This window comes from Hyperolius riggenbachi, chromosome 10 (genome assembly GCF_040937935.1).
Source record: "Hyperolius riggenbachi isolate aHypRig1 chromosome 10, aHypRig1.pri, whole genome shotgun sequence".
Lineage (NCBI taxonomy): Eukaryota > Metazoa > Chordata > Amphibia > Anura > Hyperoliidae > Hyperolius > Hyperolius riggenbachi.
In genome coordinates, this window is record NC_090655.1 from 81,950,283 (window position 1) to 81,963,554 (window position 13,272).

The following is a 13,272-nucleotide window of genomic DNA, read 5'->3' on the forward strand; positions in this document are numbered from 1 at the left end:
AGGAGCAGACATGGCGCCCACGGCCTGAGCCTTGCCTGCACCCCTCTAGATACGCCACTGGGTATCATCCCTTTCCTTCCTGATTTAGACCGCTATCTTTGGTGCTTAAGACAGAAGTGGATAGTTTTAGGCTCCTGTCACACTATGGCGTCATGTTGCAGTACTCACTCCCGCCGCTCCCACATCGCAGTGACCATTAATGTCAATGAGACAGGCAACAGTACCCGCAATGCGACAGAAGTGCTTCTGACGACACAGACTCAAGTTCAGTCAGAAAGAAATACATAAGAGGGGAAAAAAACACTTGCTTAAAATCAGTGTAGCTGTCATCTAAATAAGCTTCCTGACATATTTCCTGAGTAATCAGTTTTTTTTTTTAATGATTTATTTTCTCAAAAATTGTAATAGTGTGGCTGGTCTACTGCAGCGAAGGAGACATTCTTGAATGAGACTGCAATAAATTGTGCATGTTTGCCAAAGCTAATAAAGTCTATGGCCTCAATTCACTAAGATCATGCTGGAGAAGGGAAGAGAGTTCCTTAAGTTACCTCCTCTGTAGTTAATTTACCTCCTCTGTAGTTAATTTACCTCCTCTGTAGTTAATTTACCTCCTCTGTAGTTATTTTTACATGCAGTTAATTAACAGCCTGTCTTTAACTCTGGAGTTATTTTAAGGATTGAAGAGTTAACTTAAAGACAGAAGAGTTAAATTTAGGTTTGTCTGAGGTAAAATGTTTCTTGAATACTACATGCCTTATCACCATGGTAACAACTCTAGAAGAGTTATTAAATACAGGAGATAATCTTAGTGAATTGAGGCCTATGTCAGCTCACATATGTGAACTTCAGTGGACTCCAGGTAAGAAAAGGAAAGCCAAATATATTCTAATTTCACATATTCATAGGAGACATTGGAGTAAATTCACAAGAGAATGATAAACGTAAGTGCACAATAAGTTTAGCTGGATCTATACAATTTAGGCAGAGTGTTACACAGATTGCGAAAAGGGAAAACAGAATGATGTTTTTCTATGGGCCTTGATACATATCCATATTTACTAAGTCTGGGGTTGTCCATGACTTGTCCACAATGTGTAAACTCATACTGCATTATTGTTTCAGACAGTGGTTGTGTTGCCATTCATCCAATAGAATGACATGCATCTCCAGAGCAGTAGAGGGTACATACATGGAAAAAAGGCGCCTGAAAAAAAAAAGGGCACAGAAAACTGCGGCTAGTGAAATATCGCTAAAGTTAGCTATATTCTACTGCTGGATTTTGATAGTAAAATATCAGTAATTGTTAGCGATATTTTACGATGGCTAAACCTAACTCTACTCTCACACAGAACCCTGCCCTAGTGGTGCCTAACCCGAAGATCCCCCCCTCCGGTTGGTGGCTAACCCTTAGACCCCTTCCTGGTGGTGCCTAACCCTAAGACTTCCTCCCTCCACTCTGGAGGTGCACGACCCTAAACCTAATCCCCCCTGGTGGAGCCTAACGCTATACCCCCCTTCTAAAGTTGCCTCACAGTTCTCAGGTCATCTCCTTCCCAAGCCATGTAACGGGTTTGTACATTTCTTGTTGAATTTTTGTTTTCATGTTACATTACAAGAAAACAGCCGGTCAATCATACGCCATGGCATGGGGTAGCGTTAGGACAAATACAACACTGCTGGAGTTACCAAGAGGTAAAGCTTCCAGAAACATACTTTTTTGTCAAAATAACAACAGCTGTTCTAGGTTATGGCTTTCATTATTATCTACAGTTAGGGCCCTTTCACACCAGAGGGCTTTTTTGGCGTTTTAACGCCACAGCCGAAGTTGGCGTTTTCCTAGGTAAAATGAAAGTCCATAGACTTTAATTTTACCTTTCACACTTAATAACGCTGCGTTTTGGAGCATTGCGTTTTGAAGCTCCCAGGAGCTTTTTTAGGGCTGACCGCTGCGTTTCTCAATACAATTGATACTAATGTATTGGCGTTAAAACGCCTTAAAAACGCTTTGAAAACGCCTTAAAAACGCCAGCAGCCAAAACGCAGCGTTTTAGCCTTTTACTGCTGCCTGTAGTGTGAAAGAGCCCTCAGTCAATAAGGGTATCTAAAGCTACTTGAGTTATCCTGACAAAAAATAGGTTTCTGTGTTTTTCACAACACTAGACCACATGTTACATGCACCATCCCCTGTAGCTGTGAGGTCAATTTAGAATGGAATGTCCCTTCAAAAAGAACTTTACTGAAAGTAATAATGAAGAAAACTGCTTATATTTTTATATTAATGTATACATGATTTAGCGATATACGATTTAGTCAATTGTAAAATACTATATTCTGATTTACATTCTTAAATATTTCTGTAATGCCAACATCTCTATTGCTGGCAAGGCGAATTACTGTGCAAAGTCCCCCCCCCCCCCTCTGTGTGTAGTGAGTAGAAACATCACTTGATCTCCCAGAGTGCTCTGGGGCAGAAGACTATGTGACATCATAGCCTAGGATAAACATCACTGGGAGGGTGGGGTTACAAATTCAATGCTAAAACCAGGGTACTTAGCATAAACATGGGTATCCTAAATCATTTTTTCTGATCTGCCAGGAGTCATTACTGGGTACCAAAATAAACATTTTCTCGACTCATCAAAACAGATCCTTAGTTTTCGAAAACAATAATATAAACATAATAAATGAGTGAATGAACGCTCAGAAAGTGAACTCAAATGCTCTCCTAATAAATGTTTAGTCTGCTGATGCATGGGCTTATGTGATCCATCTGCTGGCTTTACGAGTAAGCTCTTTGCATTAAGCTTTGGGAATGAAAAAAGGTTTCAATTGAAGTAAAATAAAGACAAACAAACGAAAAACAAATAAAAAACCAGTGGCGTATTGCAGGATAGATGTGCAGAATGACCAATATGACACCATCTTTCCATCAATCACCGCAAATACTTTCCATTTTAAGAAAAAATACTTTTGTATCCCATGCATTTTAGTAAGAGGTCTTTTTGGTCCATTGTAGCCCCTTACACACGCCTAGGAGTTCTGGTTCCCCATGAGCTTGCTGGGTTCTCTGGGTGTTTTTAGTCCTACCCCATAGAGCCGCATTAATCCATGCTGTGCACTGAGGATCAATCAATCAGAAACAGTCTGTATGCATGCTGGATTATTATGCTTCTGTAACATTAACAAGCTGACACATCATTTCAATCCAGCGGATCTGGAGGTGTGGCTGGCTTGCAGGGACAACAATGGATAATTTGCATATTCAGCAGTGATGCTCTGGAAGACATTATATGCTCACTCCAACCTGAATTATCGCAAATAATTTCTGTTTTAAAGGGACTCAGAGCTCAAATAAACAAACAATTTATACATACCTGGGGCTTCCTCCAGCCCCATTTGCTTGGATCGCTCCCACGCTGCCGTCCTCCGTTGCCCCCAGCTTCGGGAATCGGGACCTGTCACTGACGTCAGTCGTGGCCAGCTACGCTGGAGAGGTGCGCCCTCTACGTATCTCTCCAGCGACTGCTGGAGAGATACGCAAATAGTGCACTTCTCTTACGCTAGACTGGCTCAGATTGGCTGGAGGAAGCCCCAGGTATGTATGAATCTTTGATCTCTGGTACACTTTAATGAGTTCTGGTTCACCATGAGCTTGCTAGGTTCTCTGTAACTCCATCAATCTCAAAAACATTATAATGTCAAAATGTAACTACTTTTGTTAAATCCCTTTAGAGAGAGGGAATGATCTTGTACAACGTAAAAACCAATCAGCCCTGCACAATGCATATTTATAGAGACCGCCTGTGCTACACGGAACAGAGCAGGTTATTCATAATACAATATACTGTAGATTACATAAAAACATGATATGAGAAAGACTTTGGGTCTAGACAGTTCGTCTATCAATGTAAATGGCAGAAACGGGGAAGCTAGCAACAAAAGTATGAGATCATATATACATCGAGAAGAGGGCCTCCTAGAAAAAGATTGCCTCTAAGGTCTTGTTTTACTTACTGTATAAAATCATTAAACAACAGGCTTGTAGTGTGTAATTCTTTTGTAACATCAGCTGGGCAATATGTGACACACACAGCATACTTTACTTTAAGGCTAGTTATACACCAGGACGTTGCGTTTAGGGGACGTTATAGGGCACATAACGTGCCCCTAACGCAACGCCTGGTGCTCTCTGGTGTGGACGTCGGAGTGAGCCGCGTTGTGCAGCTCACTCTGGCGTCCGTGATGCGTACTCTTTGACGCATGCGGCATCACTTGGTCCCGCCCGGCCAATCGCCGCACAGAGCGGCCGCTCCAGGAAGTAAACACTGCACGTCACTGAGTGCAGTGAATATTAATTATCCATGTGCCCAGCCGCTCTCCCCTCCTCCCCAACATGACTGAGCATGTGCAAACAGTCTAATGCGGCTTAGCCGCGGAGAACGCACAGCATGCAGCACTTTGCTGCGTTACGATGTAACGCAACGTGGGCAGTGTGAACAGCCCACTTGTGTTACATTGCTGTGCATTGGGGGAGCGTTACAGGCTGCACTAACGTGCGCCTGTAACGTCCTTGTGTGCAAGAAGCCTAAGGGTACATATTGTACTTTAATAACGTTTAGAACTAATATAGTTTTTTTTATTCTACTATTACAATACCAAATATGAAATATTACAAATGCAAAATTCATATCCCTGTACATTTTGAGCGGCATCTTCTGGCTTTACTAGTCAGTTTTGGGAAAGTAAAAAAAAAAAAGTCCTTAGTTTTCTACTGTGTGGTAAAAGGTACCAGCATATAGCACCAAAGCATGGTGCACAACTTCAATTTCGATTGGCCAAATGAGTGGCAAATATGAGGGTCAACAGATATTGAATACTATGAACAGATTATGTAGGTAAACTCTCATACTACATGGAGGTAGTAAAATTGGTCAGTGATTGGCCACAAGTGAGCTGCGGTGGAGAGACAGCGGCGAGATCGTCGGGAGCAGCAAAAGCAGCGAGAACGCGCGGCGCCTGTTTGAAATCTACGCCCTGGCAGCCAGGTAGCCATCAAAACAGGGCGTAGATTTCAATCATTAAGATCCTAAAGTAGTTAATGGTAAAAATCAATCTTATTGGCTAAGGGAACATACAGTGGCTTGCAAAAGTATTTGGCCCCCTTGAAGTTTTCCACATTTTGTCATATTACTGCCACAAACATGAATCAATTTTATTGGAATTGCCGTGAAAGACCAATACAAAGTGGTGTACATGTGAGAAGTGGAACGAAAATCATACATGATTCCAAACATTAAAAAAAAAAATAACTGCAAAGTGGGGTGTGCGTAATTATTCAGCCCCCTGAGTCAATACTTTGTAGAACCACCTTTTGCTACAATTACAGCTGCCAGTCTTTTAGGGTCTGTCTCTACCAGCTTTGCATATCTAGAGACTGAAATCCTTGCCCATTCTTCTCTGCAAAACAGCTCCAGCTCAGATTAGAATGGACAGCGTTTGTGAACAGCAATTTTCAGATCTTGCCACAGATTCTTGATTGGATTTAGATCTGGACTTTGACTGGGCCATTCTAACACATGGATAGGTTTTGTTTTAAACCATTCCATTGTTGCCTGGCTTTATGTTTAGGGTTGTTGTCCTGCTGGAAGGTGAAACTCCGCCTCAGTCTCAAGTCTTTTGCAAACTCCAAGAGGTTTTCTTCCAAGATTGCCCTGTATTTGGCTGCATCCATCTTCCCATCAACTCTGACCAGCTTCCCTGTCCCTACTGAAGAGAAGCACCCCCAGAGCATGATGCTGCCACCACCATATTTGACAGTGGGGATGGTGTGTTTAGAGTGATGTTCAGTGTTCGTTTTCCACCACACATAGCATTTTGCATTTTGGCCAAAAAGTTTCATTTTGATCTCATCTGACCAGAGCATCTTCTTCCACATGTTTGCTGTGTCCCCCAGATGGCTTGTGGCAAACTGCAAACGGGACTTCTTATGCTGTTCTGTTAACAATGGCTTTCTTCTTGCCACTCTTCCATAAAGGCCAACTTTGTGCAGTGCACGACTAATAGTTGTCCTATGGACAGAGTCTCCCACCTGAGCGGTAGATCTCTGCAGCTCGTCCAGAGTCACCATGGGCCTCTTGACTGCACTTCTGATCAGCGCTCTCCTTTTTCGGCCTGCGAGTTTAGGTGGACGGCCTTGTCTTGGTAGGTTTACAGTTGTGCCATACTCCTTCCATTTCTGAATGATCGCTTGAACAGTGCTCCGTGGGATGATCAAGGCTTTGGAAATCTTTTTGTAGCCTAAGCCTGCTTTAACCCTCTGGGCGATAATCCCAAGCTGAGCTCAGGGTAAACAGTCGCAGAGGATTTCTCAGGCCCTGGTGGGCCGATTTGCATAATTTTTTTTTTGTTGCAAAGTGCTAGCTGCGTGTATACACCGATCGCCGCAGCTCCGCGCTGATTCGCCGCTACTCGCCGTGCCGCACCGCCCCCCACACCCAGACCCCGTGCGCAGCCTGGCCAATCAGTGCCACGCAGCGCTGAGGGGTGGATTGGGACTCCCTCTGACGTCACAACGTCGTTGACGCCGATGACGTCATCTCGATCGTCGCCATGGCGACGGGGGAAGCCAAACAGGAAATCCCGTTCTGAACGGGATTTCCTGTTTGCTCTGATTGCTGGAGGCGATCGGAGGGGGTGGGGGGATGCCGCTGCACAGCGGCTATCATGTAGCTAGCGCTAGGCTAGCTAAATGATTAAAAAAAAATTAAAAAAACAGTGCTGCGCCGCCCCCTGGCGATATTATTCTATCGCCCAGGAGGTTAAATTTCTCAATAACTTTATCCCTGACCTGTCTGGTGTGTTCATTGGACTTCACGGTGTTGTTGCTCCCAATATTCTCTTAGACAACCTCTGAGGCCGTCACAGAGCAGCTGTATTTGTACTGACATTAGATTACACACATGTGCACTCTATTTAGTCATTAGCACTCATCAGGCAATGTCTATGTGCAACTGACTGCTCTCAGCCCAAAGGAATGCTGAATAGTTATGCACACCCCACTAACCTGCAGTTATTTGTAAAAAAATGTTTGGAATCATGTATGATTTTCGTTCCACTTCTCACGTGTACACCACTTTGTATTGGTCTTTCACGTGGAATTCCAATAAATTTAATTCATGTTTGTGGCAGTAATGTGACAAAATGTGGAAAACTTCAAGGGGGCCGAATACTTTTGCAAGCCACTGTATATTACCTTTCACCAATTAAAGCTGCAGCGTTCGTGCTGGAGGTTTGCACAGGAGCGAGCCCAATTGTGTACAGTAGTGCTTCAGCTACAAGACTTATATCTACGTCCTTGTGGCTTAGATGAAGTCAGAGGACGTAGCTATACTATAGTGGTGGATAAAGTTAAATTAGATTTAAATTTTATACATAAAATTGTAAAGAGTCATTTCACCAACAAATACCATAATTTTTTTTTTTAATTTTTTTTTTAGAATGGTTTGTTTAGCCCTGTCTATGCTGGCTGGAAGTTCATTCTCTTTGGAATTTATTCAATTCACAATTTCTGTTTTGCTACATTCAGAATATAAAAGGCAAACAGAATATATTATTGAAACTGGTTATAGTTAGAATACAAAAACATCCGCTCATTGTAATATCCACAAGTGTGTAATGTTACGCTTTGTAAAATTTAGGAACGATTGAACACAGCGTGGAAATGTCAGGAAATTATCTTGTTTTTTACATATCCAGATCTGATCCCTGGGCTCAGCAAAACAACAAAGGTAGCATCCACTTCCTCTGCATAGCGGTGCCTGACATGACCCTAATCTGCAGTGACATCCCTTTCATTCATCGGACTGCTCAGCATTATAAGCAGGTGAACTTCTCAGTGTTACATTACCAGCAGGGCCGGTTCTAATCATAATAGGGCCCCTGGGCAAATTTAACCTCAGGGCCCCAAACAAATACTCCCACAACCATAAAACCAGCATTAGGGGCCCTTTGTTGCAGCCAGATTTTCCCTCAGGGCCCCTGAGCAAGCTGCTCCCCCTCCAATCACCGCCTCAACTTAACTGTGCTCCATCAGAAGCCTGCGGGAGGACTGGCATCTCTGTACTGCGCACTACGGAGTCGCCTGTCTGCAGGAGCACTCCCGCTTTCAAAGCCTCCCGTAGTGGAAGTAAGCAGTCTTCAACCCATTGGCCGGTGACTGCTAACAGGGAGACAGCGCTGGTACTAGGGGGCTGTAGGAGGAACGGGAAGGACCCAGAGCCTTCCCGCTCCTTGGGTGAGTATCTGTTTTTTTTTAAAACAGGTTTCAGGTTCACTTTAAATTGCTTTGATAATTGCAAGACCCAGGATTGCAATTACTCATGGGGGGTCCGGTCCAACAACTTACATTAGCGCAGCGCTTTTAGAATCGCCGGCGATTGTGGTGATTCCACAGTGCGATAAAAAGCACTCTAGTGGGCCATAGCCCTCACTGTAGTCACAAAACATTATACAGAATTTAGTGTAATCAGTGTTGTATACAGCGGACTTGTGAAAACATCGCCTGCACAGTGAAGATGTCTCTATACTAGTCATACATCTCAATCAGTGGTATATCAGTGGAAAACCACAAAGGGAGAAATAATAGAGACCTTGATAGTGTAGTATGTTAGCACCAGATAGTGTGTCTCATAAATAACGTAAGAAAGGTACTCACAAAGGTGGGTTATCACTAAGGCAACCGGCAGGTGAGGAGTTAAAAAAGTTGCTCTCTGTAGAGAGGACAAAGCACAGGGGGTAATAACCATCCACCAGTGTGGAGGTGCTTTGGCTGGCTCAGATTTGGTACTCCAGTTATAACCCGATGAAGCCGGTATAGACCCATGAAATGCGTTGCATTTTGGAGTTACGAATAAAAGATTTTTCTACTCACAACTGACTAAGTTGAGTCTGCTTGGGGAGATAAGTCAACGACTACCTCCCTTTTTAAACTGTTCTTAATATATTTTACTCTAATCTGGTGCCCCTATTCAAATATTAGTCAAGTGGCATACGTATGTAAATCTATGGCCACTTTTCTATGCAATATGTAAATGAATTAAAAAAAAAAAAAAAAAAGGGTTTCTGCTTTAGGTCTCTAAAAGAAGAAAGGTTTATTGTTCATCGTGTTCCCACTTAACATGCGATAAAGGCTCCAGATTACACAGTGGCATTGAACAAATACATACTAATGGAAACTTGGCGTTCTCTTAGTTACTATAGCTGTGAATAAGCTGTAATTGCTTTCTCCTTCTCACGGCCAGGAAATATCCTGAGCTCACTGTACTCAGCCTTATTACCGGCCTGAATTCGCTTGCATGTCCCAGTCTTCCTCAATGAGCTATATGATAGGTAACGCAGGGCGCTAGGCACAAACAAATTAAGCTAAATTATTCATTTGCAGTCATGACAGCTACAAAATTTAAGCAGCATGGCACAGTCTATAGAGTGACAGATGCGTCAGGAGGAAAGGTGGGGGGTCTGGAATATAGCTAAGTGATGCCAGGGACCGCAGGGAGTTAGGAACGTTTGACTTTCACAGAACCAATCAAGAAGTGCAGAGTAAATTTCAGAGAGGGCCTCAGAGAGCGGTTTGTTCTTCCTGCGTACTGCTGTCGCCATTGGCAAGACACACAAGTGAATCTAAGTCCATCACTTCTGGAAGTAATGCAAATAGCAGAGGGTTTCCTGCATACTCATTATTACTTTGTCACTGGGCAGTGTGAGAATCCGCTCAGCTGCCTGCGCAGGCAGGCAGCCTTTTGACCATTGTTTAGGTTTGCTTGCTGCAGGACTCTGGAAAGGAGACCTTCTGTCAGTTGTGCAGCTTGTGTTGCTGAGGGATTTGCATACATTAGTCATGCAAATCCGTTACCTGCCTTCTTTTGATGACTGGCACTATAAAAGCATTCTGCTCCCAGAATGCTTGGCTGGACATTTCCCTTCCATGGTCTGTTCCTGATGGACACTGCTGGAGTGTCAGCCATTGCTATCTAGTATAGTTAATTCCTGGGGGTTGCTTTAGGCTCCCCTTCTAGTCCAGTCAGGTTGTATTATCTGTTTTGCCTGTTCCGTCTGTCTTGTGTTTGGATCGTACAAGCCCTAGCGTTAGCGGCTGTGGATCCTTCTGATTGAGTCTGGAGTGTAGGTTGGAACAGCGGTTGTTTCTGCCTACCTCATCTGTTCTGTCTGCCGTGTGTTTGGATCGCACTCGCCCTAGCGCTAGTGCTGGGGATCCTTCTGTTCTGTCTCCTGGGATCGCGCTAGCCACTTTTCGCTAGCGCTGGGGATCCTTCTGTTCTGTCTCCTGGGATCGCGCTAGCCACTTTTCGCTAGCGCTGGGGATCCTTCTGTTCTGTCTTCTGGGATCGCGCTAGCCACTTTTCGCTAGCGCTGGGGATCCTTCTGTTCTGCTACTCTGTCTCCTGGGATCGCGCTAGCTACTTTTCGCTAGCGCTGGGGATCCTTCTGTTCTGTCTTCTGGGATCGCGCTAGCCACTTTTCGCTAGCGCTGGGGATCCTTCTGTCGCTTGTCCCTGTTTTCGTGTGTCTGTCTTGTCTGCTGCGCTTGCTGGAGGCTCAGTGAGGTAACCGTTAAGCAAGCGCTCGCGTCCTCTGTTTCATGTTTGTCTGTTAATGGTTAGTTAGGCGTGCTTGTCTCTATTGTGCTTATCACGTGGAGACCGCGCATAACCGCGTGCACTGTTGCGAATGAGTGCGGTGTTCGCGGTTAGCTAGCGTTTGTTATTTTCCGTATTTCCTTATTGTATTTGCTGTGCCTTTGCTACTCTCGTGCTCCGCTTTGCTGTACCTTGTGTCACGTCTGGTGATCGCACCTCTCGCGATCGCGTTCCTGCTTCTTATCTGCTGTGGTGTGTGCACAGTCGCGGGTTGGCGACTAATTTTATGCACACACACACAATCTGTCTCTGTGCTCACTCTCAATCGCTTCTCTTGCGATTGCGTTTCTTCCCTTCGTACAATTCCTGTCTGGCGTGTGTGGTAGGGCAGAGGAGCTGTTCCTCTGCACTCCACAGCTCCACCTGCCGACAGGAATTTCCCTTTGCAGGTGCATAGCACCTAGCCTGGGTGTCCTCAATTATACGCTTGTGGAGGAAATCCGCCGCGTCAGCGCACGTCTGGTGCGCTGACCACGGAGACGATTCCGCAATCGTTACAGAATGTCCAGCCAAACCAAAATTCCCAGGGCAGAGGGAACCTTCGATTTTGTTCAGATGTCATTGCCTGAGGCAAAGGCATATGTGGATCCTATTATAGGGAGGATCGCACACTACATTAAAGCAGTTAAAAAGTCTGTCCTCGTTCCTGACCCCAACCCATATGGAGATTACCTAGATACTGGGTTGTTTGAACCTCATGGGAGATTGGGGCCTTGTTGGAAGAGTTTGATTTCGATTGGAAAGCCTTTTGCGATTTTTATATCGCAAAGAGCGCGGATGACCTGAATGATTGTCTCGACTCTATGTACCTTTTGATCGATTCTGATGAATGTGATGAGTGTGATGTGGATCTGGTGATTTATGTGTGGCAGACTATTTTGGACGAATTGCACACACACCAACCAATTATTTCCAATAAAGAGACACCAATGTCACATGATTATTCCTGTCTTTCTGGGGTAAAGCAAGTGAGTTTGGACACTGTGCGACCTGAAATGAATGGGTGTGCCTCGACTGTGGACACCTGCGTGAATTCTGATGGAGTTTCTCCCGTTTGTTTAGAGGTTAAATCTGTGCGATCTGATGCCGGTTTCTCAGATGTTCCTGTCGATTGTGATCGGCGTGAGTGTGTCAGGTTTGTCAATGATTTGTGTGATCCCTTGTCATGTAAAAACAGATCTTCTCTCAGTACTACTTTAAGATCCTCCATCTATGATCTTGCTATGGGGAAAATTCCCAAACTATGCAGTTTCAAGAGTAAAATTAATATGATTCCTCATGTTGTTGTCACAACTTCCCCTAACATGGTTCAGTATAACAAAAGTTTGCTTTCCTAAAACAGAAAGAATTTGTGATAATTCAGGTTGGAGTGAGCTCGAGATGTCTCCCAGGCACCACTGCTGAATATATGCAAATTAACCATTGTACCCTTAGAAGCTAAACACACCTCCAGAACCGCTGGAATGCAATGATGTGTCAGCTTGTTAATATGTACAGAGCCATAATAATCCAACATGCATACAGACTGTTTCGGATTGTTTGATCCTCATCAGTGCATGGCATGGATTAATTTGGCTCTATGGAGTAGGGCTTGTAAATCCGAGAGGCACAGACTAACCAGCAAGCTCATGGTGACATAGAACTCATTGGGGTCTGTAAGGGACTACAATGGTCCTAAAAGCCCCCTTACTAAGATGTTAAGAAAAACAAAAGTTTGCTTTCCTAAAACAGAAAGAATTTGCGATAATTCAGGTTGGAGTGAGCTCGAGATGTCTCCCAGGCACCACTGCTGAATATATGCAAATTAACCATTGTACCCTTAGAAGCTAAACACACCTCCAAGGTTCAGTATGAATGCTCAGACCTAGTCAGGTGTGAATGGGAGCCCCCGTTCCAGAAAAAACAGCTCGAAGCGTTGGCGTATGAATTGGAGAACGATTCAGAGTCGTTTTGTGAGTACTACATTGCCAGAAGTGAATCTGTCTTGAGAGCATGTATAAGTTATGCTTCCGCCTTAAGAGAAAAAAAGGGGTGTGAATTTGACTTTGTGAGTCCGCTGATTTGTATGTGGAAAATGATTCTGAATGAATTACGTGTACGTCATTCAGGTGACGTTTGTAAAGGTACATTGTCAGCTGGCGTTTCTGAGATCCAGCAATCCAGCCTGGAGACCTCAGAATCCCTGTCTTTGGAGTGTTCGGTTTCGCAACCTAAAGCGATTGTGGATTCGCAAATTTTGCGTTCTGTCTCCTCGGATTCGACATTGTTAGCCGAGTCTAAGAATGAGACAGCACTTTGGTTTTGTGAACCTGATACTGAAGCACCTTTGCTCTGTCCAGAGAAGATGTCTCTGAGCCTGCCCTGTATCATGAATAAAGACATTATGTCCACTCGCATTGGCATTTGCGAGTCTGATTCTGAAGTAAGTACTGACTCTCCACCCAGTAATCTGGATGAGCCAATATTACCTTGTTTAAAATCTCCTGCAGTGTCCCTAGAGGCTCGTCTAGGTATTGCAACTATTGTTACCTGTTTCTCTGCTATTTTGGAATTGCAG

General features: G+C 44.2%; 1 protein-coding gene across 1 annotated transcript in view; it reads right to left on the bottom strand.

The window, feature by feature from the left end:
- REEP3 (receptor accessory protein 3) overlaps positions 1-13,272 on the bottom strand; it is a 196,985-nt gene that overhangs the window by 15,896 nt on the left and 167,817 nt on the right. The gene's annotated exons all lie outside the window — the stretch shown is intronic.